Source organism: Temnothorax nylanderi, unplaced genomic scaffold (assembly GCF_030848795.1).
Source record: "Temnothorax nylanderi isolate EJ_2023f unplaced genomic scaffold, tnyl_v1.0 TNYL_tig0949_pilon, whole genome shotgun sequence".
Classification (NCBI taxonomy): Eukaryota; Metazoa; Arthropoda; class Insecta; order Hymenoptera; family Formicidae; genus Temnothorax; species Temnothorax nylanderi.
The window spans coordinates 1-10,181 of record NW_027250011.1 but is presented as its reverse complement, the minus strand read 5'-3'; the positions used below and the strand labels follow the sequence as shown (position 1 = coordinate 10,181).

General features: G+C 50.1%; 1 pseudogene; it reads left to right on the top strand.

Moving 5' to 3' along the window:
• The first annotated feature begins 7,223 nt into the window (after nt 1-7,223).
• LOC139786075 (uncharacterized) lies at nt 7,224-8,774 on the top strand (annotated as a pseudogene).
• Nucleotides 8,775-10,181: the final 1,407 nt, after the last annotated feature.

The window sequence follows — 10,181 nt, the reverse complement described above, 5'->3', positions numbered from 1 at the left end:
GCCAAGAGTCTTTCGGCGATCGCGGGGGTAACGTCGACGGGTCGCATGCCGATCGTTCGATGCTTGCGCGCGTTGTAATCCGACACGAGTCGCGGCAAGGCGTCGACCCACTTGTAATTTCCATTGAGCGTAAACATCTTCCACATATTGTTTTTTAACGTGCGATTGAATCGCTCGACGACCGATGCCTTCATCACCGAATACGTGGAATAATGATTGATGCCGTGTTTTCTCACGAGACGTTGCACGTCGGTGTTGTAAAATTCCTTCCCCATGTCGGTTTGTAGATTACTAGGGCACCTCCCGCTATCTCGAATTATCTCAGCGATAGCGTCAGCTGTCTCGCTGCCGCCTTTACCCTTGAGCGGCACGGCCCACGCGTACTTGCTCAACACATCGATGACGGTGAGTATGTAGTGGTGGCCTCCGTTGAAACGCGAGTACGGACGCATCTCGACGATATCAGCCTGCCACAGATCGTCGTATCCTCGCACTATGACGTGTCTGCGGGGAAAATTTCTTCTCGCCGGTGCGTGCAATTCGTCCACCAGCCGTCGCTTTTCGATATTTTTATCCACATCGGTCGATTTTAACGGTCTCATGTTCGGTTAACGTTTCGTTGGTTGTTCTTCGTCGTTCTTTAACTGTACGTAGCCGTTTCTGTTTATGTTTCTGCGTCGTTCGTCGCTGTTTCTGAACCGCTCAGATACGATTTCGAGCCGTTCCTGAACCGTTTGACGGCCGTCCGACAACCGTTCCTGAATCGTTCGTTGTCGTTCGTCGTCGTCAGTTAACCGTTGTTTATCATTCATCGTCGTCGTCGTCGTCGTCGTCGACGTTCTTTAGCCGTTTGTAGCCTTTCCTGTCACCGCGTAGTTCGCACCTGTTTCTGAACCGCTCGTAATCGTTTCTGAGCTGTTTTTGAACCGTTCTTGAACCGTCCGACAACCGTTCTTGAACCGTAAGACAGCCGTCCGACAACCGTTCTCGAGTCGTTCGTTGCTGTTTGTCGCCGTCGTTAATTAACCGTTGCCTCTCTTCACTCGTCGCCGTTCGATAGTCGTTTCTGCTGAACCGTTTCTTGTCACTCATCGTCGTTCGCGAGTCGTTTCCAATCTAACAATATTCGCACGCCGAAGCGTGTTTACCGCAGTCTGTAACGCTCGCACGTCCTTCTCGAACGCGGTAAGCTTCTCGTCTGACTCTTTCCGTTGATCTCGCAAACTTTTAACGCACTGATCCACGTATAGTTTGTTAACAGCGTCACCGTCAGTCTCAGGTTGCGCTACGCGACGAATCTTGCACGACCTTGCGTCAAAGTCCGTGGCGATGCGACACAGAGCGTTGTCGCGCACGAAATTTCTCACTAATCCGCTCCACCGATGGTACGAATTGGCATTCGTCGCGTCTTCGCTCCGCTCGAACAATCCAAATTTATTGATTGGCATTTCAACACCGATTGAACGGATCGCTGTCGCGCCGTTTAATTTATAATAAGCCCAGCCTCGCGAAGTTCCTCGATGATCGACGTGATCTCGTTGTCGTGGGCATTGTTGCCAGCTTGACGCGATGCGTCAAGCAATCGCAGACGATCCACCAGCTCGTTGGGGTCGTCCCAGTGCACGTAGTCGATCTTATTGTCGGTTAGCGTCATCGCGCGAGGCGCGAATACGCCCTTTCCGGATTTTTTCGTCTTGGATTCGGTCGATATCAACGGTGAGATTACAAATAGATACTTGTATCCCCTGTTACCCTTTACTCGCTCGCGAGGATCGTGCTTGTATTTATGAGCACTCGTCGCCAACAGTATGCTCCTGTACTTTTCCCTATCGGCCTCCGTGTAGAGTTTATCATCGGGTATTGTCTTGAAGATCAACTCGTAAATACCGGGTGTACCGGCGTATCGTACGCCGCCGATATAAATGTTATCCGCGGCGTCCACGTCAAAAAGTTTATTACCGAGCATCAATTCATTCTTGCCGAGATAAACGCCATACACGTTGTCTATCGTTGGATCGGCGCCCAAAACAGACGAGATATACACTCGGCTCAGTGGACCCAAGTGATCTTCCAACGTTTCTATAAACAATTCTCGACCCTTCGACGTTTGCAACTGCTTTTGAACGGTCGTCCCGATCGAGTCGTCCGTGGTTTCGAAAACATACTCGTTTTCGAGAAATTCGGGACTTGTACGTTGCACGGTTCGCGTCGGTGTAGAGGTTATCGGTGTAGAGGTTATCGGTAGTACTATCGAGCGTTTCGATTGATTAGATTTACGCGGTTGTCGACGATGAGAGATCCGACCAGGAGTCTAATCGTTCCCTCTTTATCTTCGGTGTAGCATCCTCCTCCTCCTCACCAGCGACGCTTTCCGGCTTCTCCTTCTTCACCGCGGTCAAGCTCGAGTTGTCGACGATCTTTTTCAGCGGCCCGATGAGAGGTTTAAAGTGCGTGTCCAACTCAATGTCCTTCTCGATCTTACCGGTCTTCAAAGCGCGAAGTTTCTTACGAATCGAATTACTCGTTTTCGCAATATCTTTCACGATCTTCTCGCGTTCGCGAATCGTCTCGCTCCCGTCGATCGCAGCCATCGCGGGGGAAAAAAAACAAAGCAGAGCGTCGATCTCTCTCTCTGTAACGCTAACGTTTCACCTTCGACGACGTATCGGCGACGACTGACCGCTTTTGCGGTATCGCGAACACGTTAAACCCTTTTCTGTATCGGCCGTCCGAAAGCGCGCTGTCCTTATCTATCACTACGAATCCGTACTTGCATTGCCAACAATCGTGGCACAACGAGCAAAATTCATCGTACGACATGTCGGTATTTACGTGATCGTTGTACACGTGTTTCAAATTAGTACCATCCTGTTTGAATAGGATCAGCAGATTCGCGTTGTCGCGTATCAGATGTTTAGGTATTCTCGCGTACGTCTGACAGAGATAAAAGCAGTCGACGCTCGAGTGCCTGCCCATTGAGAAATACTCTCTCACAGTGTCTTGCTTATCGCACGCCACGTCGTCGAAGACGAATATCGAGTTTGGGCACGCGTCGCTCGGTGGAATGACGTCACTGTTATTGGAGAAGGTGTAGTAGCCGATTTCGTCGATCGATGTCAATAAATTCTCCAGATATCGGTATTTCGGTTGTCGCAGCGATTTCGAGTACACGTACACATTCTCGAAACGTACACCGTGCGGACTTTCCAGCAAACTTATCAGAACGTTGGTTTTACCGCAATTCGAGGGACCGCAAATGATCGCGCGTATAGTAGTCGGCAGCATCGTACCGTGTCTGCGCTTCTCCGCGTTGCCCTCCATCGGTCGTGATCTGTCGTCGCAATTCGTCACGCGAATCGCCCACGGTTGTCGCACAAATCTCATTTTTTTTCCTCACGCTTTGTACGACTGAATCGAACTTTCTCGTTTGAACGTCTATTTATAGATGCGCGGCACCGCGAATCGCTCAGTCGCACAGATGTTCGTCCTGCTGTCGAGACCTTTGAACATTCGCGATTTTAGCGCCGAATGCGGCGAATGTCAATGAAAACAAAAAAAACAGGTGGAGGTCTGTTTAATCGCGCGATTGGTGCACTTCCGTTCGAATTGCACATTCCCGGCTATCAGTTTTGCGGTCCGGGTACTCGTTTGCAAGAACGATTGGCTAGAGGTGATCCGGGTGTAAATCCATTGGACGCGGCGTGTCGCGAGCACGACATAGACTATTCGCGTAGCAAAGAGCTCACCGAGAGACACGCGGCTGACAAGATACTCGCCGAGAGAGCGCTGGGACGCGTCATCGCGAGAGATTCGACTCTCGGAGAGAGGGCTGCCGCTACAGCCGTCTGGGCGGCTATGAAAGCTAAGACGAAGCTCGGAATGGGTTTGAAAACACGACAAACACGAACGAGGAAAAGGTCGACGAAGAAACGGATACTTCCGACAGCGAAACGAGGTGGCGTATTGCCGATTCTACCGTTGTTGGGAGTTCTCGGTTCTCTGGCCGGCGGAGCGGCCGGAATTACTACGGCGATGAACGCTAGCAAAGCCGCGCGGCGTCAGCTGGAAGAGACGCAACGTCACAATCGCGCCATGGAAGGTCGCGGACTTTATCTCGCTCCATACAAATATGGACAAGGACTGTATCTCGGCCCGCACAAACGCGGGCGAGGAGTAGCGTTGAAGATTAGAAAGAAAAAAAAAACGTCAAAAAGACGTTAAATATGCCCACGGGTATTACGACTAACGTACAATTGAGTCGATTGGCAAAGCGAATGCGCGTACCGTTCTTCAGAGGTGTTTTCATGCGTGATTCGTTACCGATCGTCGATGGCGTACATCGAAACGAGAGCGGTATCGTGAATTTGGACGATGCAGCGGGCCCCGGCACCCATTGGGTAGCGTACGCCAAGAGGGGAGATCGAGTCGTATATTTCGACAGTTTCGGCAATCTTCGGCCACCGAAAGAACTGGTGCGATATTTCGGACCGAGCGTGACGAAGATCGAGTACAATCACACGTCTTATCAGCGATACGATCAGAGCATCTGTGGACAATTGTGCTTGCAATTTCTCCGGACGATCGACGACGATCGACGCTAATTTAAACCTGACGACGCGCCTTGCGGAGACTCAGTGTTCGTCGAACAGCTCTCGTCGACATGTCTATAACGTTCACGCTGACCGGGAAGAGCAGCATCCTCGCGGAGCACTATTTTCCCGCCGTGGATCTGAGCGACGGTGACTACGAGCTCGGTCTAACGTGTTTTGAGACTTATCACACGATTCCGAACGTGAATTCTTTGAATAATAATTTTATTTCGACGAGGATGACACGGAAATTACGATTCCCGAGGGATCGTACGAGATACGGGCCATACACGAGTTTTTGAAACGTGAAATTTCACGGAAACGTCCGCGACGCGTGGTTCGTTCCAACGACGACGACGATCGTATGTCGGTCGCGAATATCGCGCGAGAGGAGATCGTTCGCGCGAACGGCTACGAAGACGAGGTCGCGGAGTACCCGATAGTGCTTCGCGCAAATTACAATACGATGAAAAGCGAGATCAAGTGCGCTTTCAGAGTGAACTTTAACAAACCGAACAACGTCGGATCGCTACTGGGATTCTCGTCGACGCGTGTATTGCAGCCGGGACAGTGGCATGAATCGGACGCACCGATTAATATTATCAACGTAAACATTATCCGCGTGGAGTGTAACGTGACCGCGGGTGCGTACAGCAACGGCAAACGCGTTCATACGATACACGAGTTTTCACCGAGCGTACCACCGGGATATAAGATATCGGAAACGCCGGCGCAGATCATTTACCTGCCGATCATCGCGCGGAGCGTTACTGATCTAACGATACGCGTCGCTGATCAAGACGGACGATTGCTCGATTTTCGCGGAGAAGAGATCACCGTCAGATTGCACGTACGACGGCGAGAGCGATAACGCGGCAGCCGTGTGCGTGAGCGTGAGTGTGCGTGAGCGTGAGGTGTGCGCGTGACATATGAGATGCTAGTGTTGAACGACTCGGAGCACGCGACAGATAACAACAATAATATCTTTACGGCTGCGCCGATCGACGATATCGTCAAGTCGACATTCGGCGGTGTTAAACAAGCGACGAGAAAGAAGCTCAACGCGTTGAACGTTAAATTTTTACAATCTCTGGGATTCGCGGTGCGAAACATCTGAACGATGACTGAAATTCTCAACATCGGAGGCGAGCCGGTCTTCGACGATCGCATCGTCAAGATCGAGACTCACACGTACAACCCGTACGCCAACACAACGTTCGACTATAGCGACGAGATACGAATACCCATACAACAGCAGGATCTGTATACGTTTGCCGTGCGAAGTTTTCTCTACGTCGAAGGAACATTGATGGTGACCAGAGCAGCCGGCCAAGTCGATAACGTGGTATTGGGGACTAATTGCGTTGCGTTCATGTTCGACGAGATTCGATACGAGCTCGACGGTATGGAGATTGATCGCTGCAGAAACGTAGGAATAACCAGCACGCTCAAGAACTACGTTACGGTATCGTCCGACAGAAGCGTGATCCTGAGAACGCTGCTGGGAGCCACAGAATAACCCGAATGGATATTTCAATTTCTGCGTACCGCTCAACACGTTACTGGATTTTGCGAGGATTACAACGCGTGGTGATCAATGCTCGTCACGAATTGGTCATGATACGATCGCGCAACGACAACAATTCCCTGGTGGGAAGTCTCGCGTTGGAGCCCACCATCAAAATACATAAGATACAATGGCGAATGCCTCACGTGGTATTGAACTGAGATCAACAAGCTGTCGATGTTGCGCACCTTGGAAAACGGACGATATCTAAGTATGGGTTTCCGTTCGTGGGATCTGTACGAGTATCCCTGTTGCAGAACACGACCAAGCACTCGTGGGCCATTAAGACCGCGACTCAGCTCGAGAAACCGCGATACGTCCGTCTTCGCTCTGCAGACGGGTCGGAAGAACGTCATGTCCGCCGACACAAGTCGATTCGACGATTGCAACTTGACCAACGTAAAACTCTATCTAAACTCAGAAGTTTATCCGTACGACGACTTGAATTTGGATTTTGGTAAACACAGATGGGCGATTCTGTACGATATGTACGCGCGTTTCTGCAAGGGCTACTACGGATACGAATATCTCGAGCCGAGTCTCCCGTTACGACCTTTTCTACGTAACGGCCCGTTTGTGATCATCGATTGCTCTCGCCAAAACGAATCCGTCAAAAACGCCACCGTGGATGTCAGAATAGAATTCGATTGCATGGAGAACGTACCGCCGAATACCTCCGCTTACTGTCTATCATACACGACCGCGTGATTGAGTACAACCCGTTGACGAACGTGGTGCGCAAAATAGTCTGAGCGTTCGCGGCAACGTCGACGTGAATATTTTCTCTCTCTCTCTTTCCATCAGTCTTCGATACAATTATTGAGAGGGGGTCAGGGAGGGGGAAGTATAAATCAGAGTGTCGCGAGACGGTTTGCAGAGTTGCGCGTCATTCCTCTCGATTGACCGCATCGACGAGAGAGAGAGATATATATATAAAGAAATCTCGTCATGTCCGTACCAACGTTCGTGGACCTGCAAGGATTCCTCGTCGGATGAAATTTGTCGTGAAGGAGGTGGCGGTGCTGAGAAAAGGCTGCGTTCTGACGCATCACATCTTTAATTACCCCATGCCGTGGAATCTCCTCACAAAATCCGATAAATCGTGCGCTACCTGGTTGATTCGCAATCACCATGGATTACGATTGGAAGACGGAAACGTGCCGTACAGCATGGTGAAACGCCTGATTACATCGGCCGTGCTTGGTGTAGAAGAAGAAGACGATGATGAGAAGAAGACGATGACGACGACGACGAGATGCCGACTCTCGTGTACGTCAAGGATGTCAGAAACGAGAATGGCTGGTGGATCTGCTGGAGAATTATGCGCGAAAAAACCTAATCGTCGAGACTCTGGATGCGCATTACGAAGATATCGAATCTTTGAATAAACTAGATGACACCAATACTATGCGATGCGGAAAACATGAAAGAATTGCGCGTTACAAAATGTAATAAAACTATTAACTGGTGGTCGCGCGCGACGCCATAAGAACTTGCGATCTTTTTTTAAAATAAATTATATATAACTTTTTATAATGTTTTTATTTCTACTCCCCCTCCCCCATCATCACCGTTAGAGTAGGCTTTACTTCCCCTCTCTAATAAAAAAATCCACTGCGCAGTTCTATATATAAACATTAATTCCCCCTCTCCCTTTCCCCCACCACATCATTACTTTTGGAATTGTTGCGTATACTAGATTAATTTTACACGATCAGTCTTGTCGCGATCGCTTGTACTGACGGTCAACTTCTCAGAGCCTAGAGAGCGAAAATGTTCTCCTTTGAAGGATGCAGCGCAGCAGCAGCAGCAACAGCAACAACGGTGCAAACGCGCGAATGCCGTGAATTATTACGTGCCGATTCACGACGTTGAAACTCAAACGTATGAGGCCAGATGTAATAGGTAAGTTTCTTTTTAAGAAAAAAATAGAGCCTCTCCCAGTTTTTATATCTTTGCAAATTGTATTACTTACGAAAATAAACTAATTTCATTTCTTTTATACAGCATTTCGCGGGACCGTCGCGCGGTACGTATACTCGGCAGACGATACGCGCTGACAGCTACGGGATATAAATTCCTCGAAATTGGTATCAACGTGGGCCCACCGAGCTACGTGGAGATCGCCGTGGGAGATCATCGAGGAAAGGAACTGCTGTTGTCTCTCGAAACGTGGAAGGCACTCTACGAGCAACGGCGAAACATTCAGAATTTCTTTCGCAACGACTACAAAGATGTCCATAGTTTTATAAATGTTGGACCGCTAACGGTGAGAGTTTGTACGTCGGTTAATAACGTCAAACTCATACGTCTTGAATCTGCAAATGTACGCTTGATGATGACCGAATCGACGTTGCGTCGTATGTTCGATCTCGATCGGTGCATCGAGGCGAGATTCGATCGTTGGTCAGAATACTTGCGACGGTCGATGCCAAGTTTGCACAGTTCTCCGATATCGCGTCCACCGTGACGGATCCCAAGGAAGCGTCGAATGTAATATACGCTAGCGATGCGTTCAATACGAATCAGCTCATCGATTGTGAGCTCGCAGCTTTAGTTTTTTAGTACGTAAGATATATCATGTAAAAGAAGAGTTAAATAAACAGGCTTTTTTTACACCTAAATGAACGATGTAATTTCTTTGCATGCATGTCCATCCCTACCTAAATTTTATCATCGTCCGATGGACGTCATTTCTTCCTTTGTCTTTTACGTACTGCGTAGATTTGTCTTTTACGTACTGCGTAGATATATTGTTTAGTCTACGCGATAACACCCCCTCTTTTCCAGAAAATGTTGTTTACGACGAACATGTTCCGACAGGTTCGACGCGTTATCGGGTCGATCATCGTCCGATGACGTCATATCTTCCTTTGTCTTTACGTACTGCGTAGATTGTTTTACGTACTGCATAGATTGTTTTACGTACTGCGTAGATAGATTGTTTAGTCTACGCGATAACACCCCCCTTTTCCCAGAAAAATGTTGTTTACGACGAACATGTTGCTCTCTCTCTCGCTCCAACTGATTTTTGAAAGATCTTTTCCTTTGTCTCGCGTACTGCGTTGTAAAAAAATAGCGCGAAATTGTTTAGTCTACGCGCGATAACACCCCCTTTTCCCATAAAAATGTTGTTTACGACGAACATGTTCCGACAGGTTCGACGCGTTATCGGGTCGATCATCGTCCCGATGACGTCATTTCTTCCTTTGTCTTTTACGTATCTGCGTAGATTGTTTTACGTACTGCGTAGATAGATTGTTTAGTCTACGCGATAACACCCCCCTTTTCCCAGAAAATGTTGTTACGACGAACATGTCCGACAGGTTCGACGTATCATCGACGAGACACGCTTCTACGCAGTGCGCTATCGAGTTAGTCTTACCCATTGTGCGCCGCCTAACGGCGTTGTTGCGAATATACCCCTGCGAACATACCCCCTGCGAACGTATCCCCGCGCGACGCCGACCCCCGCGCGGACCCGCGGCGCGACGCCGACCCGCGGCACGGCGCGGCGCGACGCCGACCCCCCCCCCCCCGCGCGGACCCGCGGCGCGGCGCGGCGCGAACCCGCGGCGCGGGTGAGTCATCCCGGTAAAACCAGAGGTTATGCGTTATGCAAAAATTTATCCCGATGAGTCATCCCGATGAGTCATCCCGGATATGAGTCATCCCGGATATGAGTCATCCCGGTGAGTCATCCCGGTGAGTCATCCCGGTGAGTCATCCCGGTGGTATGCCAAGGTCACCCCCCTCCCCCTCACCCCCTCGTAATCCGATACCCTTGTGTAACCCGATACCCCCCCCTCCCCTCACCCCCTCGTAATCCGAAACCCCCCCTCCCCCTCACCCCCTCGTAATCCGATACCCCCCCCTCCCCCCCTCACCCCCTCGTAATCCGATACCCCTGTGTAACCCGATACCCCGCCCCCTCCCCCTCCACCTCACCCCCAGCGTAACCCGATACCCCCCCTCCCCTCACCCCCCCTCGAGCTCCGAGTCCGAAGCGGCCGTCTATACCTACT